General features: G+C 42.0%; 1 pseudogene; it reads right to left on the reverse strand.

Moving 5' to 3' along the window:
- Positions 1–7,592: 7,592 nt before the first annotated feature.
- On the reverse strand, positions 7,593–9,291 carry LOC103643173 (uncharacterized; annotated as a pseudogene).
- Between the last annotated feature and the right edge of the window lie 422 nt (positions 9,292–9,713).

Genomic DNA, 9,713 nt, shown 5'->3' on the forward strand with positions numbered 1-9,713 from the left:
TGCTCATGACCGTGAGCACGGCTAGTATACCAGTTTTACACTCTGCAGAGGTTGCGCATCTTTACCCACAAGTCATGTTACCCATCTGCCAAGAGACGGCCAATCCCATACACCTCTACCGAGGAGGCGAGGTAGGGTAACACTACGAGGCCTTTACAAAGTTCCACTAGCTTCAGAAATCCCGCTATAGTTTATAAGAAGCTCCAATGCAGGGTTCTTGCCTGACCGCCATCGCAGCAAAATCAACCAAGGACCTCCCTACACTGACCACTCCCCTACTACCCTTGCCCCTTTCGAGTAAGGAAGACCTCCACTAGCTTTCCTAGTTAATCAGCCAAGGGCGTCCATAAACCCTTGTGGTAGCACTGTTTTCTCGGGTGGTTCTCCATGTTCCAACTAACATAATGATCTTATCATGAATAGTAAATAACAACTAATAACAAAAGTGTAATCATGAATAATGTAATCTTCATACCCAAAACCACATAAAGCAATAGCAGGTACTACCCAAAAAGTCCAGTGGTAATCAAGGTATAAAGATAATCAAACTAGGGTAACCTATTGGGTCCCATCAAAATTAACCTATGCAGATCATTATGATTAATCAGAACATGACTGGGTAAAAAGAAGTGATCAAGGGCACAACTTGTCTGGGACTTGAGATTTCAGGTACCAACTTGCTCTTCAGATGACTCGTGACCTCGCGCTAGTCGTAGAAATACAAACAAACAATGTATAGGCAAAACTTAACATCACACCAAACATATATGCAAAATACATATTAATAATCTACATATTAAAATAAGATCACAGGAACATGAATTATTAATTTTGGAGTTATAGATTTTAAGTTATGAATTTCCAAAGGTTTTATACATTTGATACAAGATTAATTAAGAGATATATTTTAATATGGTTTTCATGTTAAAACAGAGACACTATGTGATAAACAACATTATTACAAAATTATAGGAACTGGAATGGATCAAAAAGGAGTTGAAATGAATTTTATATGGATTTTACAAGTTCTAGGATTATTTTTACACTTAAATATTCATTTCTTAAATAGATTTTGTGATTAATTATCTGTCGAGATTGCGCGCCAAATAAAAATAAACTCAGGGGCCAGAGCGCAAGGTTCCCTTGACTCAGCGAACAGTGAGCGGGGACGGCGGGTTGATTAGCTAATTTATCAGGGGCGTTTTAGCAAAGTTGCGGCACCGAAGGGGGTACGGGGCTGGCTGGGCCGTCTGATCTGAGATGGAAGGCTCAGATTAAATCGAGCACCACCCCGAACCGGTATCCAGTATTGGCCCTTAGATCCGAGATCAGTGGTCGTGGTTTAATGAAACGAGGTCCCCTCAATTACCACACGATTTCAGATCAACGATGGTAATTCAACCCTGGTGATCGGTTCACAACCCTTAATCTCGTGCGTTGGGAACAGATCCGATGGTCATCGTATATCTTCAACCTCACGTGCTCCTGCCTCCCCTTTCTCTCTCCCATGTCTCACGCTGAGAACCGAGGCGGCGCCGATGGTTCTGACCACCCCCAGACCACGAGTTTAGAGTGCCGATGCTTTAATCCAACCCATGAAATACACAGCGGGTAGAACGACGAAGGTATTATGCGGCTCCTTACCTTTATCCGAGCAGTGGAGTACCCTGCCCCATTGCCTTCCCATGCGTGCGGACAGCATAAGCACGAACACCAGGGCGACGTTGGCGAGCGTGAACATGGGCACCCCGGCGAGCCGCGGAAGAAGCGCACCCCCAGCCGTCCACCAATCGGTCGAGCGTGCAGATTTCGCCGTGACCGTGTTTCAGTTGACTCACGTGAACCCTGGAGCCTTCAAGCAGGTTTCAGCTAGGGTGGACGCCCAGGTACGCGTGGCGGTGGCCATCTCATTTTCTCTGTGCGCGATCTCAAAATTTGCGGCGTTGGTTCATCGGTTTTGTGGCTCGAGCATGCTTGATCGAGGGAGGGGGAACCTGACCTAGATTATATAGGGGTTCGTACACCAAATCCCAACAACCCCACGCACCGGACGAGTCCGCAGTTTTCCCGGCAATTTCGGAAACGCAGCACTGTGAAAGGGGATTCACTGGGAAGGGGATAAGCCTGACTTGCGGGGTCCACAAAGCAGTCACTAGACACGCACGCGGATTGAGCTGAGAAACTGGCGAGCTCGTCCCGCCTGTCCGCGTGGTGTGCCAGCGGCTGTAACTTAGGCCACGGCGTGGAAGTGGTGCTGGGCCAGACCGCATTCGGCCCAGGCCGAGGTAAGCTTTCTTTTTCTTTTTCTTTTCCCTATTTCTATTTTCAATTTCTATGTTTCAGATTCAACTCAAATAGAGTTCAAGTTTTAAGTCAATTTAAATGCACAGTACAAACACTCGGAATGGATGTGAAGTTTCTTTTACATATTTATTTATTACTTACATTAATAAATGCTTCTAAATATAATATTGATGAAAGGAGTACTTACTCAAATAAATATGAAATCTTTCTATTATTTCTATTTTTTTCGAGTTTGAAAATTATGTGTTAAATTCAAAAAGTCTAGTCTAGATTTGAGTCATCAAAATTTAATACCATACTTATATCTCAATACCCATTTAAATAAATGCTTATAGTGTATCATGAAATGAATAATCATTTAGTTGAACAGAAAACCTTTTTATTACTTCTTTTCTAAGTTAATTCTTAGTTTCAAAATTCAGTCCCCAAGATTCAAACCTCAAGTATAATTTGAGATATCTTACTTTACTGTTTTAATTTCTTGATTTATTTATTTTATTATTTTTGTCTTATACAAATTTTTGGGCTTTACAAATCCTACCCCCCTTAACAGAAATCTCGTCCTCGAGATTTGCAAGGACAGGGATGTAAAAAAAAATTTATTTATAGTTTAGCTTTTAACTTCTAATTAGTTTATGAATACGAAGTTTCATGTTATTTAGAAAGTGGTTATGGAAGCATGGGTATATATATGTATGTCCACTTTGTATAAAAATCCTTAATGGGTGATTAGGAGAGTATAGATATCTAGATACTTATTATGTGGGTTGATGAATGGATAGGTTGGGATAACCAGGATTATGGTAATAAGAGACTCCATGTACAGTGGATCTTGTTTCATCTAGCGATCCAACTTGATCTTTGAAGACTTGAGTTGATGCTTTTCCTCCCTTGACGTGGTTGGTCTTCTTTAGCCCTCAATTCTGGAGTTGCCATCCGGGTTAAGGACATGTGGCTAAGGATATATAATTAGGATAGTCAGGGTACACGGGGTAGGTAGGTTTACACATAGTTTTACTTTGCTTTTTGGGATAGATGGACTAGGCAACCTATGATGTAGGTTAGTTTTTTTTTGGTATGGTCGAGTTGATCTAAGTCACCAATTTAGGCTTAAGTGGGTTAGGAGTATGGTCTAATCTATTTCACTAGTACTAACTAATCTATTACATAACTCACTTTAGATTGGATCATTAGATTAGCTGGGATCTAGATTAGATCAGTATCACCAGATTAGACTAGATAATATCTAATTACTTTGGATTAGATCATGGTGGTTACACTAGTGTGGGATAGATATGCTTATTAGGGCAAGATGAATCCATAAGGATAAGATAGAATCTTTTGAGATAAGATGGATAGAATCTTTTAAGATGAGATGGTTATTGTTAGACTAGATACTTTAATGAGAGATAATCTAGTTTGTCTAGTTATTTTGATGAGCATTTTTTATATGTATATGCAGATGTAATTGTGGATATTACTCCACAACTCATCACACTCATTCAAAGATCCAAATCAAACAAGTATCATAAGAACAAACATTCAAGTTCATAGATATCTAAAAAAATAGTTTTGTTTTTGTTCCTAAGAGTAGGTCTCCTATCCCTAAAGGTCACTTTAGGTACAAGATTTCAAAGTGTGGAATCCACATTTGTCTTTAGAAAGAAAAGATAAGAATAATCAGAGTAGGCGGAATTAGATGAGAAAAGATTAAGATAAGTTTAGAAAAGAATCAGAGTAGCAAAGGTAAGTAGATAATGGTTGTCCAGTTCTATCTAGGTTCCGTCCTACAGTCAACATTCCTCTGATACCACTTCTGTCACACCCGGATTTCGGGGCACCAAGACCCGGGCGCGAACAATCACCAGGTGTGCTGGGACCAAGTCTCACACATATGATGAATCATGGCACAGGATCGAATGTCACATCTTTACTATATAATAGGAGTTCTATACAAAATAAATAAGTAATTACATTATAAGGAGACAACGGTCCAGCAACCCAAAGTTGACTGGGAGACGACGGCCTAGACCTCTCACGAACACATCGCAGCATCCTCCATGCGCCTCATCCTGGGGTACCTGTTCTTGACCTGTGGGGGGTGTGAGACAGCAAGAGTGAGCTCACATACGTTCATCGCTCAACAAGTTGTGGGGAATAATGTGCATGAACTCGCCAAAGGTGGGAGCTCACGTGAAGTGTAAGGCTTACCAAAGAGGATGGTTAGAGCTGAGCATTGCTTTTAAAGTTGGTCAAAATTTTATTAGCAATTACTAAGTATAAGTAAATACCAGCCCAATTTAGTAGAACAAAAGTAACAACCTCACCTGCGATGCAATGCATATGACAAATTGAGTTTAAGTTCCATAATTTAATCATGTGAGTGTCCGAGCTGCTCATGACCGTGAGCACGGCTAGTATACCAGTTTTACACTCTGCAGAGGTTGTGCATCTTTACACACAAGTCATGTTACCCATCTGCCAAGAGACGGTCAATCCCATACACCTCTACCGAGGAGGCGAGGCAGGGTAACACTACGAGGCCTTTACAAAGTTCCACTAGCTTCAGAAATCCCGCTACAGTTTATAGGAAGCTCTAATGCAGGGTTCTTGCCTGACCGCCATCGCAGCAAAATCAACCAAGGACCTCCCTACACTGACCACTCCCCTACTGCCCTTGCCCCTTTCGGGTAAGGAAGACCTCCACTAGCTTTCCTAGTTAATCAGCCAAGGGCGTCCATAAACCCTTGTGGTAGCACTGTTTTCCCGGGTGGTTCTCCATGTTCCAATTAACATAATGATCTTATCATGAATAGTAAATAACAACTAATAACAAAAGTGTAATCATGAATAATGTAATCTTCATACCCAAAACCACATAAAGCAATAGCAGGTACTACCCAAAAAGTCCAGTGGTAATCAAGGTATAAAGATAATCAAACTAGGGTAACCTATTGGGTCCCATCAAAATTAACCTATGCAGATCATTATGATTAATCAGAACATGACTGGGTAAAAAGAAGTGATCAAGGGCACAACTTGTCTGGGACTTGAGATTTCAGGTACCAACTTGCTCTTCAGATGACTCGTGACCTCGCGCTAGTCGTAGCAATACAAACAAACAATGTATAGGCAAAATTTAACATCACACCAAACATATATGCAAAATACATATTAATAATCTACATATTAAAATAAGATCACAGGAACATGAATTATTAATTTTGGAGTTATAGATTTTAAGTTATGAATTTCCAAAGGTTTTATACATTTGATACAAGATTAATTAAGAGATATATTTTAATATGGTTTTCATGTTAAAACAGAGACACTATGTGATAAACAACATTATTACAAAATTATAGGAACTGGAATGGATCAAAAAGGAGTTGAAATGAATTTTATATGGATTTTACAAGTTCTAGGATTATTTTTACACTTAAATATTCATTTCTTAAATAGATTTTGTGATTAATTATCTGTCGAGACTGCGCGCCAAATAAAAATAAACTCAGGGGCCAGAGCGCAAGGTTCCCTTGACTCAGCGAACAGTGAGCGGGGATGGCGGGTTGATTAGCTAATTTATCAGGGGCGTTTTAGCAAAGTTGCGGCACCGAAGGGGGGTACGGGGCTGGCTGGGCCGTCTGATCTGAGATGGAAGGCTCAGATTAAATCGAGCACCACCCCGAACCGGTATCCAGTATTGGCCCTTAGATCCGAGATCAGTGGTCGTGGTTTAATGAAACGAGGTCCCCTCGATTACCACACGATTTCAGATCAACGATGGTAATTCAACCCTGGTGATCGGTTCACAACCCTTAATCTCGTGCGTTGGGAACAGATCCGATGGTCATCATATATCTTCAACCTCACGTGCTCCTGCCTCCCCTTTCTCTCTCCCATGTCTCATGCTGAGAACCGAGGCGGCGCCGATGGTTCTGACCACCCCCAGACCACGAGTTTAGAGTGTCGATGCTTTAATCCAACCCATGAAATACACAGCGGGTAGAACGACGAAGGTATTATGCGGCTCCTTACCTTTATCCGAGCAGTGGAGTACCCTGCCCCATTGCCTTCCCATGCGTGCGGACAGCATAAGCACGAACACCAGGGCGGCGTTGGCGAGCGTGAACATGGGCACCCCGGCGAGCCGCGGAAGAAGCGCACCCCCAGCCGTCCACCAATCGGTCGAGCGTGCAGATTTCGCCGTGACCGTGTTTCAGTTGACTCACGTGAACCCTGGAGCCTTCAAGCAGGTTTCAGCTAGGGTGGACGCCCAGGTACGCGTGGCGGTGGCCATCTCATTTTCTCTGTGCGCGATCTCAAAATCTGCGGCGTTGGTTCATCGGTTTTGTGGCTCGAGCATGCTTGATCGAGGGAGGGGGAACCTGACCTAGATTATATAGGGGTTCGTACACCAAATCCCAACAACCCCACGCACCGGACGAGTCCGTAGTTTTCCCGGCAATTTCGGAAACGCAGCACTGTGAAAGGGGATTCACTGGGAAGGGGATAAGCCTGACTTGCGGGGTCCACAAAGCAGTCACTAGACACGCACGCGGATTGAGCTGAGAAACTGGCGAGCTCGTCCCGCCTGTCCGCGCGGTGTGCCAGCGGCTGTAACTTAGGCCATGGCGTGGAAGTGGTGCTGGGCCAGACCGCATTCGGCCCAGGCCGAGGTAAGCTTTCTTTTTCTTTTTCTTTTCCCTATTTCTATTTTCAATTTCTATGTTTCAGATTCAACTCAAATAGAGTTCAAGTTTTAAGTCAATTTAAATGCACAGTACAAACACTCGGAATGGATGTGAAGTTTCTTTTACATATTTATTTATTACTTACATTAGTAAATGCTTCTAAATATAATATTGATGAAAGGAGTACTTACTCAAATAAATATGAAATCTTTCTATTATTTCTATTTTTTTCGAGTTTGAAAATTATGTGTTAAATTCAAAAAGTCTAGTCTAGATTTGAGTCATCAAAATTTAATACCATACTTATATCTCAATACCCATTTAAATAAATGCTTATAGTGTATCATGAAATGAATAATCATTTAGTTGAACAGAAAACCTTTTTATTACTTCTTTTCTAAGTTAATTCTTAGTTTCAAAATTCAGTCCCCAAGATTCAAACCTCAAGTATAATTTGAGATATCTTACTTTACTGTTTTAATTTCTTTATTTATTTATTTTATTATTTTTGTCTTATACAAATTTTTGGGCTTTACATGAATGTGGTGTCTGCATTATTCAACATACAACGAGGGTCAGAAAAATACAAGAATGGACATGAATGGGTACAAACCTAGTCCTACAAAAGAGAGGTGTATCAACCTCAGCAGGATGAGCGAAGCCTTCCTGGGCATTCTAGTCATGATCATATGGTAGGTCAATTCCTGGAGTATAGGTTACATCGTAGGGACCTCGAATCAAATACCTCGACCAAGTGTTGTCCATAGAAAACCTGATTGTTGGTGAATTGGGTAACACAACAAGACATTTCAAAATAACAGGAAGGCATCATCACTTAAGAAATCTAACAGTTCATTCCCCAAACTTAACAATTCAGGACCAACGTTCTAGACTTGAACATAAAGCGACAATACACATTACTAAATTACATTAACAGTTAGAAACTCCTCGTTAACATGCCATTATTCTACAATTTACTCCTAGTTGATCCCACGTGATTGATCGTTGTCATACTGCATACCCCAATCCTCATAGAACACTTCAAGGCTTTAGGAGTTTCAGGACTTGGGAGCCTTTCAAGTTCTATCTCATGAGCTGCTTAAAACTCTTCCACTATGATGTTGTCGTCGGGGTGCTGTCGTCCATTCTTGTAGACCACTTTGGAGCAAAGGATTGAAACCTTGTCAAGCCAATCCACAAGCTCCAAAAATTTTAGTAGAACAGATTTCAAATGTGTGGCAGGCTTGTGATATCCTGGCCCCTGAGATGGTGATATCCTGGCCCAAGGCTTAATAGAATTAATAGAGTATCCATACCAATAAGGTGCATCTTTTTTCGGAAGCCTATCTCGAAAGAACCTCCAAGTTAAGTGTGCTTGGCTTGGAGCAATTTGGGATGGGTGACCGACCGGGAAGTTTTCTCGGGGGCGCATGAGTGAGGACAAAGTGTGCACAAAAGACCCGGGTTGGCGTGTGGGGACAATATATGATCCTAGAGAGCTGCCATGAGTAAGTACCACCGGTCCGGGATTGGACGGGTGTTACAATTGGTGTGCTTGTAGCACTACCGACGAGTTGCCTAACTTCGCATGCATGGTCCTTCATCTCCCGGACAGCCCATTTGAGGGCATCGTTTGGAGTGTAGGACATCTGGCAGTGATGAAAAAATATGTAACCACAAGGCCAAATAAAAGTGAAAACATATGAAACTTGAAAGTATTGTCCGAACCTAAGGTTCTGATTTATTCCTCCACAACCGACATCACAATCGGTAACATACGAAGTCGAAAGCGGGTGGAGATCTACAAATCCATATCGGATCCATGTGTATCGGCCATATTTGTACAAGGGGGCAAATCGACTTGGGTAAAACCCTACCATAAACCTAAATCAACCCCAATCCACTGCAAACAACCTCAAAAACATGCAAATAAACAGATCTACGACGAGGGGTTTAGATTTTGAACAAACCTTGAAGATTTCAATGTAGAAGTCGTGGAGCCGCCGCTCCCTGTCGAGGTGATCCAGTGCTTCTTCCGCCGACAAAGAGTGGACTTGGGCCTGGACAGGAACGTTCGCTCGTGGCCACTGGTCGCTTCCTCCCCCATTCGCCGTCACGAGCGACACCGGTAGTGATGGTGGAGACGCCAATTTGGGTTCTCTCGCGGGGTAGGGAGAAGTCGAGGCACTTGGCCATTGCACGGATTCAATGTGGGAGGAGAGAGGCAATGCAATAGTACACATTGTTTTGGGCAGGCACCTTTTTGTGCAACCGTGTTTGCGACATGCTGTGACGCGCTACAGTGGCCTGCAGTTGCGAAAACTACACATTCGGGACACGCTACAGTAGCTGCTGAAGTAAGCCTAACTTTGGAGGGGAAGTATATAATAAAATGACTATGTTGTTGTGTTATTCTTTCAGAATTTCGATAGGTATACGATAGGAAAGAGAGATTGGGATTATTAGACATCTGCTCTCACAGTAGCCTAAACGCCACTAGCCCACTAATGTAGTCCATGTACCCTAGATGCAGCTTAGATGCAGCTTCTACGTTTAGTCCATGTCAATGAATTGGTCGATGTAAAAAAAAAAATCACGCAGATGGATACAGCGAAGCAGAGCAAACATAAAAGTTTATATTATAATCAAGGAAACAAGAAAACTATTTAAAAATCAGCAAATAAAAATCAACAAAAAAACAAGGTAACCGCGCAA

The sequence above is a fragment of the Zea mays genome, chromosome 1, assembly GCF_902167145.1.
Source record: "Zea mays cultivar B73 chromosome 1, Zm-B73-REFERENCE-NAM-5.0, whole genome shotgun sequence".
Lineage (NCBI taxonomy): Eukaryota > Viridiplantae > Streptophyta > Magnoliopsida > Poales > Poaceae > Zea > Zea mays.